The 21,305-nt window shown below is 40.2% G+C and overlaps 1 protein-coding gene and 1 long non-coding RNA gene across 3 annotated transcripts in view; one reads left to right on the top strand and one right to left on the bottom strand.

Moving 5' to 3' along the window:
- RPP30 (ribonuclease P/MRP subunit p30) overlaps positions 1-21,305 on the top strand; it is a 260,717-nt gene that overhangs the window by 149,673 nt on the left and 89,739 nt on the right. The gene's annotated exons all lie outside the window — the stretch shown is intronic.
- On the bottom strand, positions 451-12,284 carry LOC136055002 (uncharacterized). Of its 2 annotated transcripts, none has more exons than XR_010622796.1 (3): positions 12,201-12,284; positions 11,128-11,228; positions 451-1,418 (listed from the first exon to the last, which is right to left on the bottom strand). It is a non-coding gene; the product is annotated as an uncharacterized LOC136055002 (long non-coding RNA). The 2 variants fall into 2 exon arrangements; XR_010622795.1 differs by lacking the exon at positions 451-1,418 and adding an exon at positions 8,166-8,228.

Raw genomic sequence — 21,305 nt, forward strand, 5'->3', positions numbered from 1 at the left:
CACATGGCTTAGGAGTTCTTTCTGTTTCCTTCATTCCCATTGCAGCCATAACTAAAAAAAACATATCAGCACAGGAAAAGAAAATTCCTCTCCTTTTCCAAGTGAGAAGTCCCAGGAACTGCTCAGGGAACCCATCCTCACAATAGTGTTGCTTTTCTTTTTCTGCATAAGCTGTTAATTCCAGAAGGTAAACCATCTTCTTCTAGACTTCCAGTCTAATAGGAGATTCATTTATCTGAAGGATCTGTATCAGTTCTCTTATTTATAGTTTCTTTTAACTTTACAGCTTTTGTTTCTGTAACTTTCCCCAGGGACATTCCACAGTATTTCCTGCTACAGATTTTAGCCAATGCCAAAGAGACATGAAGTTACACCCATAACTTCCTTAGACAGATTCCTGAGAGAATATGCTTTTTTTTTTTTTTAATTTTCATTCTTTTTCTTGTTTGGCTAGCCATAACATGCTGAAGTTTTTTAAACATAAGACTTTTCAACCATTTCTAAATGAGCAATACCTAAAGTGTCCAGATTGCATCTATTTGATGCTTTCTGTTAAAGGTACTGGAACCTGCAATGCCTCTCACCAAAGATCTGCATATTTAGCTAATAAAAGCTGAAAGAAGGCCTCAAGCAGAAGTGTTGTCTTGTAAATCATTAAACTCTTTGGTCTCAATTAACAAAAAAGACAAGTTTAGACTATTAGGTTCATGTAGATCCCAACTACCTTCTCTCCCAAAGATTACAGCCTTCAGCAAGAAAGCAATGTGGAGGGCACATGGAAAAAAAAGGGAAACTGGGGGTGAAGTGTAATGCTGACCTGTAAAGTACACTGTCTTTAAATATATGTTTTTATTAGCTACAAAGAGCTTATTTCTCCAATATAAAATGTTTACAGCAACAGTTACATCACTGTGACAAAATTCTGTTTCCAGTTAAATTTGGAATTCTAGCCTAAGATTCTTACAGCCATTCTTACAGTAATATCTGCTTAGGGTATCCTTGAAAGTTACCTAACATTTCATTCTTCTTAAGGATTGTTTCTTGGCGTGTACTCTATTGGATCGTCTGCTCTTCAACCCTTGGAAATTTTTAATGAAAGTGAAGTATCTATTAGGGCTTTCTCATTGTGGATTTCCCTTAGTTATGTAAAGGAGAAGTGACATTTTTCTTTTTTAAGCCCCCTGTAGAGTTGGTTGGCAAACTGTTTCAGTTTGAGAATGTCCATGCTTGGTCTGAAAAGAATAGATTGTGGCTATAGAACCTGAAGAAATGTCAAACAGATGGTGAAGTTTGAATGATGATGAAATTGTCATAGTTGGCAGCCCACTCTGTAGTGTCTTCTCTCTGCTATGTGCCACCATCAGTCTTGTAAAGGATTTAACAGGCTTCCTCATGGCTTCCACAGAGCTGTGCATGGGCTGTATCAAAGGAAGAGTTATAGAAATTACAGTCTGGGGTCTTTGTTTATGTAAATAAGTTAGTATCTAGTTTTGTTTCCATTTGTTTTAGTGAAAGAGTTAGGCCAGAACCACTGCCTCCAGGAGCCTTGCTATGAAACCTTAGTCATGATGTCCTGCTGGTCCACCCAGCAAGCCATAGAGGCTCAGCCTAGCCAGCAGCAAAGATGAGAACATAAACACGCAGGGACTATTGCTATGCCAGCACTTTGAATCTGCTATGACATGAGTTGCATGCTTCCAGTCCTGCTGCAGAGTGGTGCTCCATGTACAGCTTTCACAGGAAGGAAGAAATAGCAGCAATAGTGCTAGTGCTGGCTGCCAACCTGAGAAATGCACTGCACGCCATGGCCCTGTTCACCTTTGCCTCCCTCCAACTCATGAACTAGTCTGGTAATGAAAACAATTTACAAGGCAATAATTTTTAATTGCTGTCACCAATTAACAGCCACAAGCCCAGAGGCATAGCAGAAGATCAGCTATTATTCTTTCAAGAAATATCTCAACCATTTATTGAGCCCTACAGAAAAGGGGGGAGAAAAAGCTGCTTAGAAAGATTTATCTGAACTGTTCTGCTTGTCTAGGCAGATTGCTGGTATGAAAAGATCACGCTTTGAAACTGAACAGAGCAGGACTTTCATTTTCTACAGACAGGAAAGCAATCTTTGGCTTTGTAGATTGAAATGAAGTAGAGACAGAGATGGGGGAACACTCACTTTCCTGGGTCCTTCACTCATTATTCTTTCTCATCTTTCCTGATCCTTCCTATGTTGCTGTTTTGTGTAGTTATGAATGCCGGTAGGACTAGAGGACTGACTAGATGGCATCTCTCTTCTCATACTGTATTTTAAGGTCCTTCAGGGAGTTTTCAAATCACCCTCCTATCTGATGTCATTTGAACAGCTTTTTCTGTGAGATTTATGACAGGTTCAATTTTAACTTCATTCCTTTTGCAAGTGACAATTTCTTTCACTTTATTGGAAAGTAATATTAGAAGCAGCACGAAATCCAAAAATAATCTGAAGTTTTCTGGCAACTAGAGGGAAGCTGTAACATAAGAAAGGGAAAAATCTTCTTGTTACTGACTGGCTCAGGGCAGGTGGGGACTGGCATGGCCCCAATGTAATTTTAGCCCATGTGTTGCATGGAAAGTAACTTCTTACTATCCTCTGCTGAATCCCAGAGTGCAGCATGATGAGCTAACCTGTGGCATGTCTGTCTTTATGCTGCACAGGAAAGAGGACAGAGCTACCATACCTTTTTCATGGGATGTTGCTTCGTGCCTGTAAATGCAATTACTTTGGGTAGAAGTAGAGCTTTCAAGTCATGGAGATCCCAGCTGAGGCCACGATTAGTTCCTTTAGCTTTAAACTTGACGTTTTATCTTCATACTTTTCCAGCTACTTTAACCATGAGCCATTGGTATTGGAATCAATCAGATAGAGAGCTTTATTTGTGTGGTTGTTTTAACAGTTGTCATGTTTCACTGGTTTTCTAGGTCACATGTTAGGATGGGAGAGGTAAGGTCTATTTTTCTCCTTCTTGCATGTTAGTTATTCCAGGATAAGATTACCAAAATTTAGCAAAATTACCCAAAATTTATTGCTTCAATAATGTCTGCAAAGTACTATGTCATGATTGGTTGTTGTGTTGGCAATTACCATAGGCTTGGGGCAGATTTGGGTCCCAGGTTCTGCCCATGGCAGATGAGTTGCTCAGTATAAAGGAGTCTATCCAAGGAGGCTCCCACTAACATCCCACAGCATCACCAGGCCTTGGGAAGCAAAACCGAAACAGTCCCATTGCTGCCCCACCTCATACCTAAGCGAAGTGTTCATGGACAGAAAGGTTTCATTCTGTGGCTGGACAGGTGGGTGGCTGTTCTGCTCTCAGATAATCAGCTTGAAGCTTACTAGACCTGACATCTGAAGTATGATTTGTCTGTAGTACCTACAATGCATGTTCTTGTTGAGACGATGTGGGAAGGGAAACAGCATGTATGTTCACATGGGTACAGGCCAGAGGACCTACACAATCTTCTTGAAATATCTGGGCTGTGAGCTGTGGTATGGATACTCAAAAATAGCAGTGAGGCTTTGGAACAGGCTGCTCAGGGAGGTGGCGGATCCACCATCTATGGAGGTGTTCAAGAACAGTGTAGATATGGCACTGAGGTTAGTGGACTGTAATGGGTGGATGGTAGGGCTTGATGATCCTAGAGGTCTTTTCCTATCTTCATGATTCTAAGATTCTCTTGATGCATCTTTTGGTAGTTTGGGAAGATCTTGAGTGCAAGATTGCATTCTGTCTATCATGATCCATAGTTTCAGCCATTTACATTTTTTTTTCTTTTTGCTAGCCTGTTTAGACTTATGACCAACACCCTGCAACAGGTTCCACAACTTTATTTTGTAGAGGGAAAGAAAAAAAGCATTTCTTCTTCATTTTTCTACGTCTGTTACATCATTGCATTCTGAGAATGGTCGTTTCCAGGCAGACTCTTCCCTGCTTTCTGCTTGAGACCTTCTAACGTCCTAGCTCAGTGCTGGATTAGTGCCAGTAGTGGGTTAACATGCATTTCCTTAATGTGGGGAAGTGGGACATCACATGAATATTATCTTTGAATTGCCTCTGGCTGGTTTTGCCAGCCATCTGTCCAAACTCTGCAACAATAGTCATTTGCTTATGTTGAATGTGGTGCTCTGGTTCAGGCCTGTATCACTGCTCCTTTCCACAGGATCCACCTTACTCCTTCCACTCCAACCAGTGCATTCCAGCACAGAGCACTCACAAACCACAAGATACACTGAGCTGTCAGTTTGTAGCGTGAGAGCTTTTTCCTCTTGACATTCTGAGAGAAGCTTGTTCCAAAATGGCCAGTGGCCCTGTGCTCAGGGCTTATTACACCAGCAAGGCAACAGTAAGTAGGTGAGCAACAGCGAGCTACGTAAGCAACAGAGCAAGAACTTGGCTGACCATCCTACAAGTGCCTTAAATGCAAGCTACTTCTGCCCCAAAGGATCTTTTCTCTTAATTCTGAGAAGCTTTTATCTCAAAGCTGATGTAAAAAAATAGATTTATTTCTTTGTATAATTTACTTTTGCAACTGTTACCCCCAACTCATGCAAGTGACAGATCCTAGGTCTGACCTCCCATGATGAATCAGTGGCATCTGAAAAGATGTTTCTGAAAATCTAGTGAGGCAAGCTAAAAAGACTGCAATTTCTACAGGAAAAACATATGAACTAGGCTTTTTAGAGGCCTAACTGTTGTGAAGTATGGTAATTGCCACCATGTGTGTCTTATTTCCAAGCTGTAATTCAGCCAATTTCAGCTAATAAACTGGATTATGCATTTGTTTACAGCACTCTTTTTAAAAGAGAAGTCACATTTATAATAATCACATACACATGGGAGTCATTTTCTTCATGTCTTATCAGTTGTTCATGCATTTAGAATATTCTCCTTTTCAATTCATCTGAAGCAAGAATTATTTTATTTCAGAACATGATTCAAGAAAAATTAGTTAAGCAAGCTTATTTGCTAAGTAGCGCAGATGAAGTGAGAATTATTGTTGCTCTGTATCAGATCTATTCTGGGATTTCTGCTAATGGAGAAAGCCAGTGTGCTCTGGGCCTGCCCACAGACCTGGCCACGTGCCACAGGACTCTGGAGCTGCACTTAGAACTGCAGCTCAGGGACTTGAATCACCTTACTTTGCTTTCCTGTTCCAGTCGTTCTCAGAGTGAGTGTATGTTTCAGATTTCTGACAGATCTAAGTGCTGCTGTCACCCAGTACAACCTTGCAAACAATGTTTTTCAAACACTACTCTCCAGATTGCATCATTCCCATGCAAACTAAGCCAAGTTAATGTCTTTTTAAGTCCCTATTACAGAAGATTAAAAAGTGTGTACATAAGAGTTTGAAGGAGTAAGGACTTGCTGCCAGAGCTGATGGAGAACTTTACATCATAGTCAATTGTTTTTAACAGTTGCAAAACAGAATGTTCTTTTTTCCAGTTCATTTAAGTTTTATGATGAGCTTAGCCTAAACTATGATTGTGTTACCAGAAGGAGGTAAATACTGATGGATTTTCTGTTGGAATATGTAATTTTTCCATTGTTGTGTGTCAGCTTTCATGTGAAGAATCATTTTAATTGATTTAGTCTTTACCTAATTAATATGTGTTTATAGTAAGTGCTTAACCACTCAATAAAACTTCTTAATAATTGGCTGCTGTTATTCCCCCGACTTTCAAACTCCTAGCAAGCAGAACAACATGAGACACCCTTACTCTCCTTGAGAGGCACCTCTCTACATAGAGAGCTTTACTGCCGCCAGTGGATGTCCTTGTTATGTCTGGCAGCAGCTACCAAACTGAGATTTATCAGCCCAGTTTGATTCTGGCAGTTCCAGCAGGGTCACCAGCCTGACAGAAGTACAATTGCTCATGTAGTTTATACGGTCACAGGTGGGATAAAACTGAGGAAAAATCGAGAAAGGCCGAGGATAAAAGCGAAGTAGCTGTGAACACAGATAATTCAATCTGTCCTTTGTTCATAAGTAGTGCTGTTGAATGTCATAAAACTACTGGAAATGTTTCATCATGGAAAATAGAGAAACAATCTCTTGCACTTGAAGATCATCACTTTAGAGGTCTGTGGGGACAGGACAAGGGGAAATGGCCAAAAACTGAAGCATAAGAAGTTCTGCTCCAATATGAGAAGGAACTTCTTCAAAGTGAGAGTGACAGAACACTGGCACAGGCTGCCCAGAGAAGTTGTAGATTCTCCTTCTCTGGAGATATTCAAGACCTGTCTGGATGCCTACCTGTGCAGGGAGCCTGCTTTGGCAGGGGAGTTTGACCTGATGATCCCTAGAGGTCTCTTCCAACCCCTACAGTCTGTGATTCTGTGATCATCTGTGCACAATAGAACACCTCATACTTAGAACCATTAAGGTTGTACCACAGAGAGGTCCAAATCAGTGTTTGCAGGTACCAGCTCAGTTTTGCTGCAGAATTGCAATATTTTTTATGGACAGATGGAAAGCATTACACCTTGTTTGTTTTCAGCTACAGTGTTATAAGGGATTTTCCTTTAAAAGACTTAATCCTAAATATATTATATCCCCCCAAATTGTCCTACTTGTTCTGCTCTTTCAAAAGAACCATCTGACAAGCATTTACCCTTGTGTTTGCTAAATAATACAGTACAAGCTCATTTTAAATGCAGAGCTAATCCTACAGCATTACCTATCATTTCAGCTGGTTTGTTGTTTCATCATTTTTATTAAGTGCTTAAGGGGCCATAGTGACTTTTGTAATAGTCAAGGAACAGGAGGTAGTTAAGTTCCACATCTAAAACTAATAAACTTGTCAAAATCTGTAGAGTCTGATAATAAATGGCAGTTTGTTTTGTGATGATAACTCCATCCTTATAGAAAGGCGCACTTCATAAAACTTGAATTGAATTGTTTCAGACACCTGATTACTGGAAATAAAGATGCCAAGCCTCTAGGAGACTGGATGTGGGAAGTGGTAACAGTGTGTAAAGCTCAGAGCAGGCAAAGCTTTCCAGCTCTCAGTCAGAAAACGTAGTGGTGCTGTCTAAAGGCCATGTGTGGCTATTGAGGGAAAAGCTGTCTGGATTACCTGAAGCAGTGAAGTCTGGTTCCCGTGAACAACTTCAAAAAGACAAAATTGATCTTGGGCACTGGGCTCAGAGGTTGAAGGACAAACAGTGGAAATAAGAAATTCCAGTTTTTTCCTCCTTTGAGGTGTTTTCCAAACTTCAGGCTGCTCACAACTTCGGATATTATTACCACTGTCATTCGTGCTGTTTGCTGCGTACTTTTTGCTATTCCAGCAACACAGAGTAGCCCTAAGCACTTAATGCTGTCACCTGGAGAATTATATCAGCATGGGACAGGCAGAATGCATCTGTGAACCCCTGTGCTGTGTTACTGCAGAGCCTACAGTGCAGGACATTCCCATCTGCTTTTGTTATCCAGGTTCAAAATGCTAGGGTCCCCCTGTATGCTCAGCTAATCCATGAGGGTCAGGCAGAAGCCAGGACGCAGGAGGACTCTTCTCTAGTTGCAGCTCATGAGAAATGGTCTGCTGAATGTTCTGTGTGACTAGACGAAGAAGGAGCTACAAAGGATGAGATTAAGAGCATGGGCTTTGTTTTACTCATTTTCCTCAGCACGCACAACGTATTTAGAGACTGTGGCAAGAGCTTTCAAAAGTGTATCCAACACACTGACAACCCAGATCTATGAAAATCTGGTTGTACACAGAGTTGTCCTGGTCTTGTTCAAAAGACTCCCAGCTTTCTGTTTGATCAAATGACAGTCTCTGCATAAGTGTTGTGTTTTATTACCTCTGGGCTTATCAGTTTGTGAAATTATTACAGCTAGAAGGTTTTCCTGATTTTGCTTTTATTCAGACGAGAGTTGTGAAGTCTAGCAGAAACTAAGTTTCTTATCTTCACACTTACAGGTGTCTAAACAGGCTCTGCTGTGTTTCTCAGTCAATACACAGTTTCAAACTGACTTGGAGCGTTAAACATGGCTTTATTATATACAAAATGCCTTTGGAATTTGTAGTACAGAAATCAAAGATGGCTTTGGCTTCAAGAATGAAGGTAAGGATTACATTTTAGTAGTCTTGCTTTTTTTTTTTTCAAGTAATGAGGCTATATCTGGTTAACTACAGTTTCCAAACTCTATGTCTCTTTAAACTGTATCACTTCTTTAAGTGGGAGTTTCTAAAAAGTAAAAATTAGGAAACACCAAACATAAGAAATTTAACTGTTCTATGAAACTAGTTTTACAGTGTAAATGTAGACAATCTAGAGAAGTAACAGGATTTGCCTTTAGTATAGGTCTTGTTGAAATAATTAGCACTAAAGAGAAGAATCTCTCAAGAGCAGAGTACTGATTTGCCATAAAATATTCATTTCTAGTAAGTCATTTAAATTAGAAGTGTCAAAAAAGGAAATTGTTCCAAGGCGTCTCACAAAGTCTGTCAAACACTTAGCTGGGAAGAAAGAGGGGGAGAAGAGAAGGAAGTGCTGTTTTGGTTTTGCTTTCTTTTTTAACTTAAAGCCTTGAGCTGGAGCTTGCCATGTCTGTATTATTGATGAATTCCTTCATATTTCTCTTGCAAAGTCATACAAAGCTGACCAAAACTCAGAAGGAAATGTTTGAAGTTTATACCTAAGACCTTTCCCTAATTCCAGCAATCTGTATTGGGAGATACTAAATAATGCAAACTAGAAGACTGATGCAAGTGTTGGTCAGCACTGTTCTGGAAGATTTATTGCCACCTAAAGCATGAGAAATTCTTCCCAGTTGACTGGCTTTATAGTAATAAGATCTCAATTTAAAACAAAACAAAACAAACAAACAAAAACCTCATACTGTGGCAATGTTTGAAAAAATTCCCTTTGTACTGAATTGTAGCAAACTGACAGGCACTGTCATCCAAATATCTGTCTGGTAGCTGAAATGAATATCAGTGAGACTTCTTACTAAAATGAGATGTTATATATATATATATATACATTTCAAAAGCATCTTGTCATTTTAAAATAGATCACATACATTTAATTTTACTTTGAAAAGGAAAACAAGGTTCACACCGTTTATAGTTTGGCTTCACTTCTATCACTAACTTTTTATCTCCTTTTTCAACCACCTTTCAGCAAAAATTCCACTATGCCACTGATTTCAGGCAGAACTGTCTAAATTAAATGGGTCTAAGTTTATACAGCAGAAACTAAAGGGCACGGTGGTACACCTCAACTTACAGACTTGCCCTCTGTAATCTGCTTTCCCATGTGAGCTGAGCTCACATAAGCCCCAAGTTCAACACAATGAGTGCTTTGCTCACAAGACTGGAACAAGCCATAGGAACAGATACTCACTGCACATGAGCAAATGGAAAACAACAGGGATAAGGATTTGTCTTGTATCCTTGACCTGTGCTTTCAGTTGTTCAGCAATACGTTACCATCAATAGTTTTTACTTGTGTTGTAGAAACATGTAGGAAATCCAGTATACATCAGGACTTGATGCAGTACATAGACCCAAGAGACCTTTTCAGTTTGGGATGTGTTTGCCATGACCCATAAGCACTTGGATATAGTCCTCTGTCTGATTCTCGTGACAAATCTTTAACACAGCCAGAAGTACTGTGTTTCTGGCTGCAGAGTACCACCACAGTGCACAATGAAGAACTTTGCGATGACCACATTCAGCCTTAAGACAGACCATATTCCCCTCCTTAATCTGGAGATTCCAGCTTTAGGGCCATCCAGGACGTTTCCATACCTGTTCATCAAGCGTGCAAGAAGTAAGGATTAACTACTTCAGACTCACTAAACAGTCTGTAGTTTCCTGGAGAATTTCCAACCAAGAAAATACTGAACAATGACTTTCTATTTTGGAAATTATATTTTTGCTAGAAAACAGGAAGTTTCACTTTCTTATCTTCCTTGCAAACTCTTTCTTCAGATCACTGAGCAGCCTATTTCCTTATTTCCAGCTATTAGCATCACTTACATTTTTCTGCATCACACACAGATTGACAGTTTTTTTCTCTTCATTGTCCTCTTTCGTGCACAACAGCAGTAAAGGGAAATTGTTCCCTCTGTAGCTGGCGCACTGCACACAGAACCAGTCTCCCTGTCAGCAATTCTACTGAGAAGAACAGGCACAGAACAGTATTCTGGAGTGTCACCTCTCATGAGCAGGAGAAACAACTTCCAGCCTGTATGGGAACTGCTGAATCATGGCCTGAACCACTGATTGATCACCTGAGGTGAGCACTGAATCAGCTGTAGGAGCACAGGTGAAGGCAATGTACCTGTGTAATCAGAAGGGTTGGAGTCTGGCTCCAACTCTCCCAGACCCCATTTAAGGGCTGACCAGCACTGGGGAAGGGTCTCTTGTTGGAGATCCCTCTCCTGTGGAGTTATTGGCAAGCCTTGACCATCTGTAAAAGGTGAGCCTCTCTTTATTTACTGGTTGTCTGTTTACCATCCAGATAAGCTAAGGAAAATATACCATCCACCTCATTATTTCTTGTGAATATTATTCTTTTGGGTTATTCACCCTACACAGCCACTTCCTAAATCTATGGTTCTTCAGGGAAAATATTACCCACGGCATTTAACAGAATTATGCTAACTCATTTTCTCAGGCTTTTCTAAGTATTGTATGCATACGTATTAAAGATAATGATTTTTTAGGTAGGCATTCACCAGGGTGGCTTTAAGGGCTTCTTGAATAGCATAGAGAAACAAGTCTTCTAGAAGAAACTTGCTGCTCAAGGCTGTTACCTTGAGCTGTAACCACAATTTTCTCTGTGTAGAGTGGGGAACCGTTATAAACATATACCAAATTTAAAAAAAAATAAGGTAACGATAAAAAAAATAACTTGATAGAAGTCACTATGTCACTAATACCCCTACTTAAGGGATAAGAAAAGTCAGAGCAAAAAAGTAATTATTAAAGTTACAAAACCTTTATCCTCGTGTTGGTATGGGGTTCACCTTTCAGATAGATTTATAAGGCACACCTGTTTTTTATGGCAAATAAATGATCACTGTCTGCATGGTGTTGTGTACAGTGGGACAGGCAGTTCTGGACGCTCAGCATACCTCTTGTGTGCATCAGATGCTATCAATGTTTTGGTATGGAATTCTCCGGGTCCCACTTTCTGGATCCACCTCCCTCATAGCTCTGCAGAGCCATGTATCTCCTGTGGGCAGTGAACAGACAGTTTCATCATCCCTCTTGTGCACCTGTTCTGGATGTATTTATTTGTGCTCTGACTCTTTTTCATATGCTAAACTCAAAGTCCTGCAGAGCAAGGAAACTGAGTGGTTTAGCAGAGTGATGTGAAGAGTATTTTGCAATTTTTTTTGCAAAAAAGAGTATAAAAGTACAAGTTTTAATAGTAATGACTAGAATTATAAAAATGTGGAAGAAGAAGAACAAAAACAAGTTTAATTGTTTTTATTATAACTGGCAATTTACTAAGAAGCAGTTTGCTCTTAATGAGACTACTCATATGAGTAAAATGGGCAGGAATTAACTCGATAGCTCTCTAAGGCTGAAATCTCATCATGTTGGTTAGTTAGTTATTTATCCAGAACATTTTGTTTATTACTTTATTGTCCTTCACAAGTAACTCTCTCTTCTGCTTATATGGCTGTAGTACCTCTATGTACAAATTTAAATAATTCAGTGGATGCTGCCCTCTGTCATCTGAATTTCACAAAGGGTTGTGGGTACTTTTTCTAAAAAGGTTGTCAGAAGCACCTTTCTCTTCTGCTGCTCTCTTAAATCACAGTCATTGTGTGCCACCCAGAGTTGGGACAGCAGTGCCCAGGTACGCGACAGGCTGCAGGGAGCAAGAGTCACTACAGTTCCTCCCTATCAAACAGCATCCCCTTCCATGTTTCTTCAGAGATGAGTGACTTTAAGTACAGCTAAATAATAAATGACTCTTCCTGTGACAAAACAACATCCCCAAGGAGTTACAGAGATAAAATGTGTGGCAAAAAACTGATCCTTAATATGGTTCACTTGCTTACCTGTATGCTTTATTTACTTACCACTCACTTCCAAACAGAATGCTTTCTCATCCTGTGAGGGACAAAGGGGAGGGAGCAGGAAAGAATGGCAACCAAGTCCCAGCTTATCTCGCTGGCAGCTTCAAAAGCCTTACCTCAGAACATTCAGTGCTAAGTTGTCCCTCTTCTACGGTTGCTTCTAATGGGTCTGACATTCCTTCTTCCTCTCCGTATGCAATAACACTCTGTATTTCCATGTGCTCAACAGTATTTTTAGCACATATTGCAATTCCCTAGATGGGAAGCAAAGCCACAATGTTTTATCTCAGTCCAATAGTATCACTTCAGACTGCTACCATGAGCTGGCATTTAAGTCATACATCCTTAATTATATCAGATACATACTAGGATCACATTCTTTGCCCTTGAAACTTGCTGTGGCATACCATGTGTCAAATTACACCACAGGCAAAAAACATTCACTGTACCTTCTTTGGGCAGTTTTCACAATATGCAATGTATGTTAGCATTCCCTTTCTGCGCAGCTAAGTGCAAGAAGTGGATTTGGATTCCAAACCCCAAGTTGAAGGGGTACCTGTCTGAGTCTCCCTTGTAGGTTGATCTTGGTGTCTTTTGCTGTAAACACCTGTGTCAGTGGAGTGAATGCCAGCCTGGAACTGGTGCCTGAAGCGCAGGCAGAGAAGGACTGCTGGGCTCAGGCACTACTGCTAGTCCTTGCAGCATCAGGATGGCTTTTCATGAATGTTCTATCACTCTTTTTTTTTTTTGTTTGTTTGTTTTCGCTCACTGCAGCAGAAACAGGTGACAACAAAAGGCATCCCTGCATACATAAAGGAAGACGTGATGGAATGAAAGCCAGTAGCTGGAAGGCAGGAAGGGTGAGAGCTTCTTTCCACCCCAGAAGTGGTTTCTACTATCTGGAAGTTTTCATTGCATTAGAGCCTCTGCTGGCTATCACCAGCATGGATAACTTATGAAGAAAAACCCCAGCCTGTATTAGTCTCACTTGTAGGCAGCAACAGAAAAAACTCGTAGGAGATTGAAAGCTCCTATGCTAGGAAAAATGTTAGGAAGAAAATGAAATCCTTAATTTTTCATTTATCTTTTCAAGAGCAAATGATTTATGATGAAGAACTCCTTGTAGGCTTGGTTGGGTTTTTTGCTGTTGTGTTTGATTGTTTTTAATTGCTAAGTGAATTTTAAGTTTTTGAAGTTCAGATTTGTATGACTGAGGATTTTTTTTTTAACAAATATGATTTAGATCAACCTCTAGGCCTGTAGAGTTAAGAAAGTGAATCCCTGAGTTTTCTGTAAACAAGCTTTTACAGAAACTGTTCACAGAGCACATAATGATCAGAAAACGTTTGCTATTTTGCAAGGACAGCAGTGGCAGGAGGGGAGGAGACCTCCTGACAAGGTTCCCATCAAATGATGGCATGAGCTGTGTGTGACCTTCCTCACTGCATACTGGAGTATTTGTTTGCAAAGCAAGCTCCTGCTGGTATGATTTCAAAACTTGGCTATAAATTAGTTCTCATCCACAGCTATCTGAAATCATAAGAAATTAACTCAGCTTCTTCATATTGCTTCATTCTGACAGAAAAGCTTAAAACATTTGCGTGTTGTGATTACCATGGGTATGTGTTGCTAAATCTTGGCCATTAAGTGCCTGATATGGTCTCATTATCTGTTATTTTCACATTGCTGAACATAATATGATGTAATTTTTAGAGGAAAAACTACTGATGAATGGCTCTGTGAAGAAGTATACCCAATGACTGTTGAAATTCTGTCATTCTTCAGAGGAAAAAAGATTGAGTAGTGAGTACATTGCATTATTATGAGCAAATGTGTAATATTGTCTTTGTTTATATTTGAAGCTAGTTGAATTCCATGGAATAAAGAGTTCTAAACCTAAGAAATATTTGTAAAAATTTTTGTAAATTCTCTTTGCTTTACAAACAGATGGAGTATTCCTCTCCGAGTGGGGTAGAATAAAGGAGTAATTGATGTGCTGCTTTCTAACAAGAACTGCATACTGGAAGAAAATATATAGCCAAGTATTTGAAGTTCATATCAAGTGAATAAGTTCCACTGAAGCCTCATTACAGTCTTTGCATTCTGTAATTAATCTTCAAATCTAGGAAAAAAAATAAAATTAAAACCTAGATCTTATAATATTGGATACTTCTTACCAATGATTGAAAATGCTTGCAAAGTAATTATGTGTCGTTTGTCTTCATTTGTTACAAATGGAAACTTGTTCTTGAGGCAGGCTCCTGACCAGGCAAAACCTCACTAGTTGGGTTCTCTCTCCCCTTCTGTCTTCCAGGGTTCTTCCAGAAGAAAGCATGCAGGTTAATGTTCACATTGACTTGCTGCTGTTGATAGGAGATTCTGCATGACAGACCCTGTATTTTATAATCTCCTGATTTTATTTGCTAATCTACTAGAACTCAGCTTTGTTAACAGCAGGATCTGTCAGAAGACATTTCTTTACCTGTGTGAAATTGAACAAATGTTCACATGTGGAAATAGATTTGATTTGGTTTATTATGAGAGGCAGATTTTGGCCGTTCAAGCAGTACTGTGAATCACTGAACATAATTTCTAATGGTATATATCAGTTTTTGGTTGTTTTTTTTTAACTGTGATGCTTTAGATTTATTAAATATGATAGAGGATTTAGGGCTGTCCCCTGCAGTAATCACTGCTGAGAAGGAGGCCACAGTTATTTCTGGGAGGAGAATCTTCCTAACCTAGTTGGTAGCGGTAGGCTGTGGTGCTCAGGATTTTGTTGGTAATATGTCATCCTTTGGGATGATGTTATGCTCACTTGAGGTGTTCTCTCTTTCTCTTATGGTGAATCCATTAGGATAGTTCTGTTTCACCCAAAATGAGTGTTATTAATGAATGTTGCTAGGGGATGCTGCTCTGGGATTTTTACCTTTTATTCTTTACTGATAAGAACCGTAATGTTGGAGAACGGGGAGGGAGGGAGGTGATACGTAAGCTTCTGCATTAGTTCAAAGTGACTAAAACATCTGCAACTACTGTATAAACAAGCCATTCAACACCTTTACAAACTTTAACACACTCTATTTTGGGAATAAGCTAGTGTCTGTGCTGGCAGCTTATATACCAAGTTTCAGCTTGATGAAAATTTGAGCGATCCTGGATAAAAACTGTGAAAAATCAGAAGTTTATAAACAGTACCTGATCCTAACTGACATTTCAAATAGATGGTAATTAAGCTGCATTATTTATATAGTGCACTACTTCATACACTGGAAAGACAGAAAGTAATCTCCGTCTTTAGAAGTACTGCACCAAGAATATGATTGGGTCACCTGAAAGGTTATTATAAATAGAACAACTTGGCTGAATACAAATGAAATTATCACTTGGTGCTGCTGTTTTGGGAGAGGGTCTGTACTCTTACTGTGATCTCCAGCAAATCAGATACCTCTGTACTCAATGTCAGTGGATTTTGCATTATCAGCTGAAAATATGGGAGATGCTTCTACATGCATAGTTCCTCTCTAGGCTTTGTGACACAGGGCAGATCTTCTCCCATCACCTTATCTGCCTCTTTTGCTGGACAGAGGCTCACAGGAAGCTCTGTGGGACCCTTCCTCTGCTCGTTTCTTTTTCTAGAGAGGTGAGTAGGAGCAGTTCAGGATGGAAAAGTGTGATGACCCCCATTCATCGGCCAGACTTGTAAGGAAAGTGATGTTCTGCTCACACTAGCACTGAGTAACAATTGCTGTGAGACAAAGCCAGTCAAGAAAAAAAAATATATATATATCAGACTTAATTCTGGGAGACAGAGATTTTAGCTTCAAGACTAGTAATGGTTTATACATGGACCTGGTATAGCTGTTAGTTCCAGTATCTCTTACTTGATATATATTTCTTGCTTTTCTTACGTGAAAAGTGTCTGTGGCAGCAGGATTCCCTGCTTTGCTGTGTATCTTCGGGACTCCAGTAAGTGTGTGTTTACAGACCCAGTGGGGGTCTACAAGATTATGTAGAGGTTAAGATCTTTTTGAAAAATGCTGGATGAATTATTTTTTTGAAGCAGCAGCACAGGAAAAGCACTAAGAGGAAACATTTCTTAAAAGAGCTTCTCAGGAAAAAGTCAGATACATCAGACCTATTATCTAGACCAATGCTAGGCTTTCATAAAGTTTCTACAAATAGATTTAAACACTGTTTCATTATGTTATTCAGTTGTGTTAGGATCATTCCTTTTGTTCCGTGCCCACCGATGAGACTTTATTGTGCTTTAAGTTTGAAAAGGAGGTTTACTAGAATAGAAACTGTTTAGAAAGGGACAAGTTCTGGTTGAATGTGAGTATTTCTGTGCAGCTGCACTGCCTGAGAACACATCCTGAAGGGTGCTGTGAGGCACAGCTGCAGGTGGGTTCACACCTGGCTTCAGCTGCACATAGGGAATGGGATTTGGTACAATTAGTTCCCAAAATACGCGAATGATTGCACACGTGATCTGATCCCAGACTTCCTATTTTCGAAGCTCAAACTCAAAACTCCCGTGAGCAAACAGATCCCAGCAAAGCCCCGGGGTGGGAAGCGCTGAGCGGGCGCTGGAGGGAGCTGCTGCCCCGGGCACCGCGCCTGCTGCGGCAGCCCTGAGCGCAGAGCGAGAGCGCGCTGCAGGGCTCTGACTGGCATCTCGCTTTCACTGCAGCTCAAGAACGTGTTCTCTTTATAAAGAGAGACAAGCTAGTTTTCTAACACGGTAAGTAAGTCAAAATCCGCGAAGCTGCATTGAACAGAAAGCTTAATTCTAATCACTGTTGTATAATTTTTCCCCTTTAACATGGCACATTTCTCTCTCTTTTTTTTTTTTTTTTTTTATGTAATGTTTGAACAGGAGCTGGCTAAAATCCTGCATCTAATATCTACCCCCCATTTAAAAAGAATTTCCAGGTCAGACACAACCAAGGCACCATGTATCTCCAAGCCTCAGCTGTTTCCCTTGCAGCACCTGGGGAAGATCACTCTACTACTGCATCTTTTAAGAGTTTAAGTGAAGTTAACTATGATTGAATTTTTGAAATTGAATGTGGTGGTTAAAATATATTCAGGACAAAATCAATTCCCCACTAATGCCATTTTTCTGGAAAGAAAAATTGGAAACTTTTTTAGAATTGTGTGGTTACGAAGTTTGCTCTCTTCACTTGGTGAATTTTTGTTTCCAGTGTTACCATAGCATATAACTTCATTCTGGTTGTCACTGAAATATACACAGTGGTTTTAAAAAGAGAAGGTAATTATTTCTTTCAACCCAAAGGTCCTGTTCCCTGGCAAGGGGTAATTTAAATTTCAGCTTACTCTGGTAGACAAAAACAAAAAGAGTTAATCAGTGACCTAAAAAATCGGCTGTTGCCTAGACACCGGTGACCAGGAGCCTTTCACATTTTGCTGGTACAAACACTGTATTGCACCAGTCAGTAATGTCAAAGAACCTGAAATGAAAATGTAACAGTGCTGAAAAGACAAAACTGCTTATTAGCCATTCCTTCTCTGTACTAGGAATGCACGAGCAGGATGTACCCTGTCTGGTGGTGTATCTTCAATCAAAGGTTTGCCATTTGCCAGTGAGAAGAATAAAACTGAGTATCCGACGAGACGAAACAACATCTGGGTAACTTGCATGTAAGTGCCTCAGATGAATTAGCTGATGAGTTCTCTGCATCATTTTCCTGTTTATAAACACTTTAAAAATGGGGATCCCCAAACACTGGAGGACAGATCCTAAAAGTAAGGGAGACCTATAGATCACTGCATCTAATATTAGACACAGGGGAAACAACACAGACATAGCTGGGGGAGTTGGAGTATATTCAGTATTCAGGTTCTGTAAGTCACAATTTTACTTTAGTCTGAATTCAAGGGAAATGGATGGCTGCTACCAACAGATGTTATGCAAGAGTGGAGTCATTCCTTACAAGTGCCAAGGCCCTGTAGTCTAAGAACAGGTATGGGGCAGATGTGACCTTCCATCTTTCCTTACGGATGATGTGGCCAGGTGGTATGGGAGGACAAAGCAGCTCAGGAGTTCAGAAGTCATGAAGTCCCTGTTTTTGATACAATTCACACAGCAAGTGTTGGCAGAGCAACAGGTGGATTTGGATGGAATTCTGCCTGAGTCCTGCTAAAAGGTCACTGGAGAAGATGCTTTTATGTAAAACATTTCCATTTCAATGAATCAGGTCTTTCTGTTGAAACTGAAATGTTTTGCTGAAAACCTGTTGCGTTGGAAAACTCCCAACCATTTATGACTCTCTCACTCCCATAGAGAAGAAATGGATTGTCTCCAGCCTTTGCTTCCCCTTTCGATGTATCAGCCCTCCAATGCTTCCTCTTGTGCCCACTCAAGGTCCATCTCATAAAGCACACATCTGTTAAAGGGTCCAGATATATTTGTACTAGGAGGTATAACAGCTTGCCTTAGAGATCTTTGACATTCCTGCAAACACTAGTGAAGCAGTTGAGGGACATCTTAAAAAAAAAAAGAAAGAAAGAAAGAAAAAAAGCAACACTATAGTTGGCAAAAACCACCACTAACATTCCTGCATTGAACCAGAGCTGAATTTGGCTAGGGTTGAATTTTGAATTCTGGCTGTATAGGAAGATGTGACAAGGTACACTCAATTATTTGTCATGAAAATACTAGCCAGGATATTTAACTTTGTGTGTGCGTCTGTCTGTCTGTGTATCATTCCCAAATGCCAGTCTCTGTGAGCGTATCTATTACTTGTAAGCATTTACTAATCATTTATGAACAAATGTTAGCAGTTGGTTTGTTTCCATCTGTCATTCCTGTCACTGTCTGTGCCTGGCCACGTCATAGCACAGAGACGTGCAGTTGACTTTCCCCCCTTCCCGGCAACGCAAACTTTTAAGATAGAATAAATACATTTGAGGATAATCCTAAAAAAAGTTGATGGAACTCTCTCCAGCTTGGAAGGACTCACTGCTAAGGTGATATTTTTCTCCCACCAGTACAAGAAAATGCATTCAGGGTCATGCACTGCCTGTATCCCTTACATAGTCATTCAGGGGAGCTACTGTAGTTACGCTTATCTGAGCCAGCAGTGGGGCATGCCAGCATGGGGCCCGGCACAGGCTGCAAACTCATCCAGGAACCAGGGTGAATGTGTAGGCCCAGGCAGCATGTTCTTGGCATGAGGAACAGTTTGTGACTGAACCCTGTCTTCCACCAAAATGCTGTGAAGGAGCTGGCACCATGTGATCTAAGATTTTTAAGCCGCTTACATGAGATTCTAAAAAGCAAGGAGAGAGTCTTTGGAAGGGTAAAGGAGAGAATGTGGAGGATAGAAAAGCTGCCACTGAGCTAAGCCAAAGTAATATTGGCCTCAAACAAAGAACTGGAAATATGAAAGTTGATGCAAACAAATGGTCTGCAAACACTTCCATATTAAAAGTACTGAATGGGCATGGAACTTCATCTAGGTATTGAGGACACTTGCCCAACAAATTTACAAAGTCTTTTAAACAGGACTTGTATATCTCTGCTTAGTTTTGCAAAGTTTTGGAGGTTGTACATCCCACAAATCTTGTGCGTTATTAAACAGACTGTCCTATTTTCTGACTGCTCCATTGCCCACTACCCTTGTTTATCGCTTTGGCAATTACTGTTGTATGGTTAAAGTCACTTTCCCATCATTGGTTGCTTCTTGGACCGTGGATATAAGAATTACACAGAAATACTTTTAGTTACAAACCCTAGGCAACAGATGTTTGCTACCTCTATTAGAAGCAGGAAAATTCATTTGCCTTCCGTATGTGGCCTTTTTGCTCTCTTACAAAAATAAGAACAAACATTTTTAACAGTATATTTTCGCCTATTTTCATAATTGTCATGGGTTAAAATATTCCCCTGAATCAGTTGAGTTCAATAGAATATTTCTGCTTAAAATAGTGCAGGATATTGTTCATTTTTTCTGTGAACAGCAGAAATTGATGTCTTACTCTGTTGCATTAGCTTTTCATGAAATAATCCTAGTAAAAGGTTATTTCAGTATTTCTGAAGCTATTGAAAAACAGACTTTTATATGGAAAAAAAAATTAATTCATTTGTGTACTTGCTTTCCTACATTTCCATCCCTCTCTGCTTCTTCTCTCTCCCTGCAGGCTCAAGGGAGCAGATCCTTCCATGTTTCCAGTTGGCATGGCTCCACAGAACAGCTGTGCCAACTACTTCCAGTTGAGGACTACCACTGGGTGTATAGCTGCTTGTACTGAAGTTGTTGCAATTACTATCATTATGTTATTTCTTGGCAAGGAAAGGAGAAAGATAAGTGAGTGTCTGGGGTGCTTTGTTTAACTGCAGTGGGCCACTTACTCATGCCAGCCACTGAGAGCTACTAGGAAGCAAGCACAGTGAGAAGCAAACTTCATAGAAATTTTGAATTTAACATGGTAAGGAGACAAAGGGGTTTCTTAATGAAACCTAATATACTTTAGGTCTGCCAGTTCCTTGAGAAAGGGAAAGCATTTTTCAATGTGTTAGATTACTGCTGCAGTACCTATTACGTACTTGCTTTTATGCAGCTTACAGAGATCTTTAACACTGCTTCGATCTGCAGGAGCTACTCATGTAATGCCAGCACTGAGGAAAACTATCATGTGGTTTACCTCCACCTGAGAGACCACCTTGATGACTTGTGCCAAGTGGTGTGCAACTATTCACACACCTTGGATCACAATGCTGGGAAGGGAAGTCTTTAAATAAAATTAAGAGTGGGCTGAAAGGTTCCGTTGGCAGCTAGGGGTTTGAAGGACTGTTTTGTTGCTCAGTATACACAGCCATGAGGGCCCTCTCACATCAGGAAAGCTACAAGGCCTCCTTCTACCAAACCAACTGCGCCCAGTGCTCAACCACTGCATTACAGCTGGTCTGGATGTTGCACTGCAACCAGTTCAACACAACAGGTATCATGAAGATGATTTTTTTCCTTTTTTTATATATATTTTTATTTTTGTACAGCAAAGCTTCAGCAGTTCCTGCCTGCAGCATGGAGGCTTTGACACTCTGGGCTCAGACCAAGCCAAGGGCAGTGCCACCATCACCAGGAGGGCCCTGTCCCACTCTGGGTTTGCCAATGACACATGGAGAAGACCTTTCGTGTTTAATATACGTTTTGCTCATTAAAGAGTGTAACTTGAAACCGTGACAGTGTTACCTC

This window comes from Cyrtonyx montezumae, unplaced genomic scaffold, assembly GCF_038088225.1.
Source record: "Cyrtonyx montezumae isolate F1298 unplaced genomic scaffold, pur_monq_1.0 scaffold_4, whole genome shotgun sequence".
NCBI lineage: Eukaryota > Metazoa > Chordata > Aves > Galliformes > Odontophoridae > Cyrtonyx > Cyrtonyx montezumae.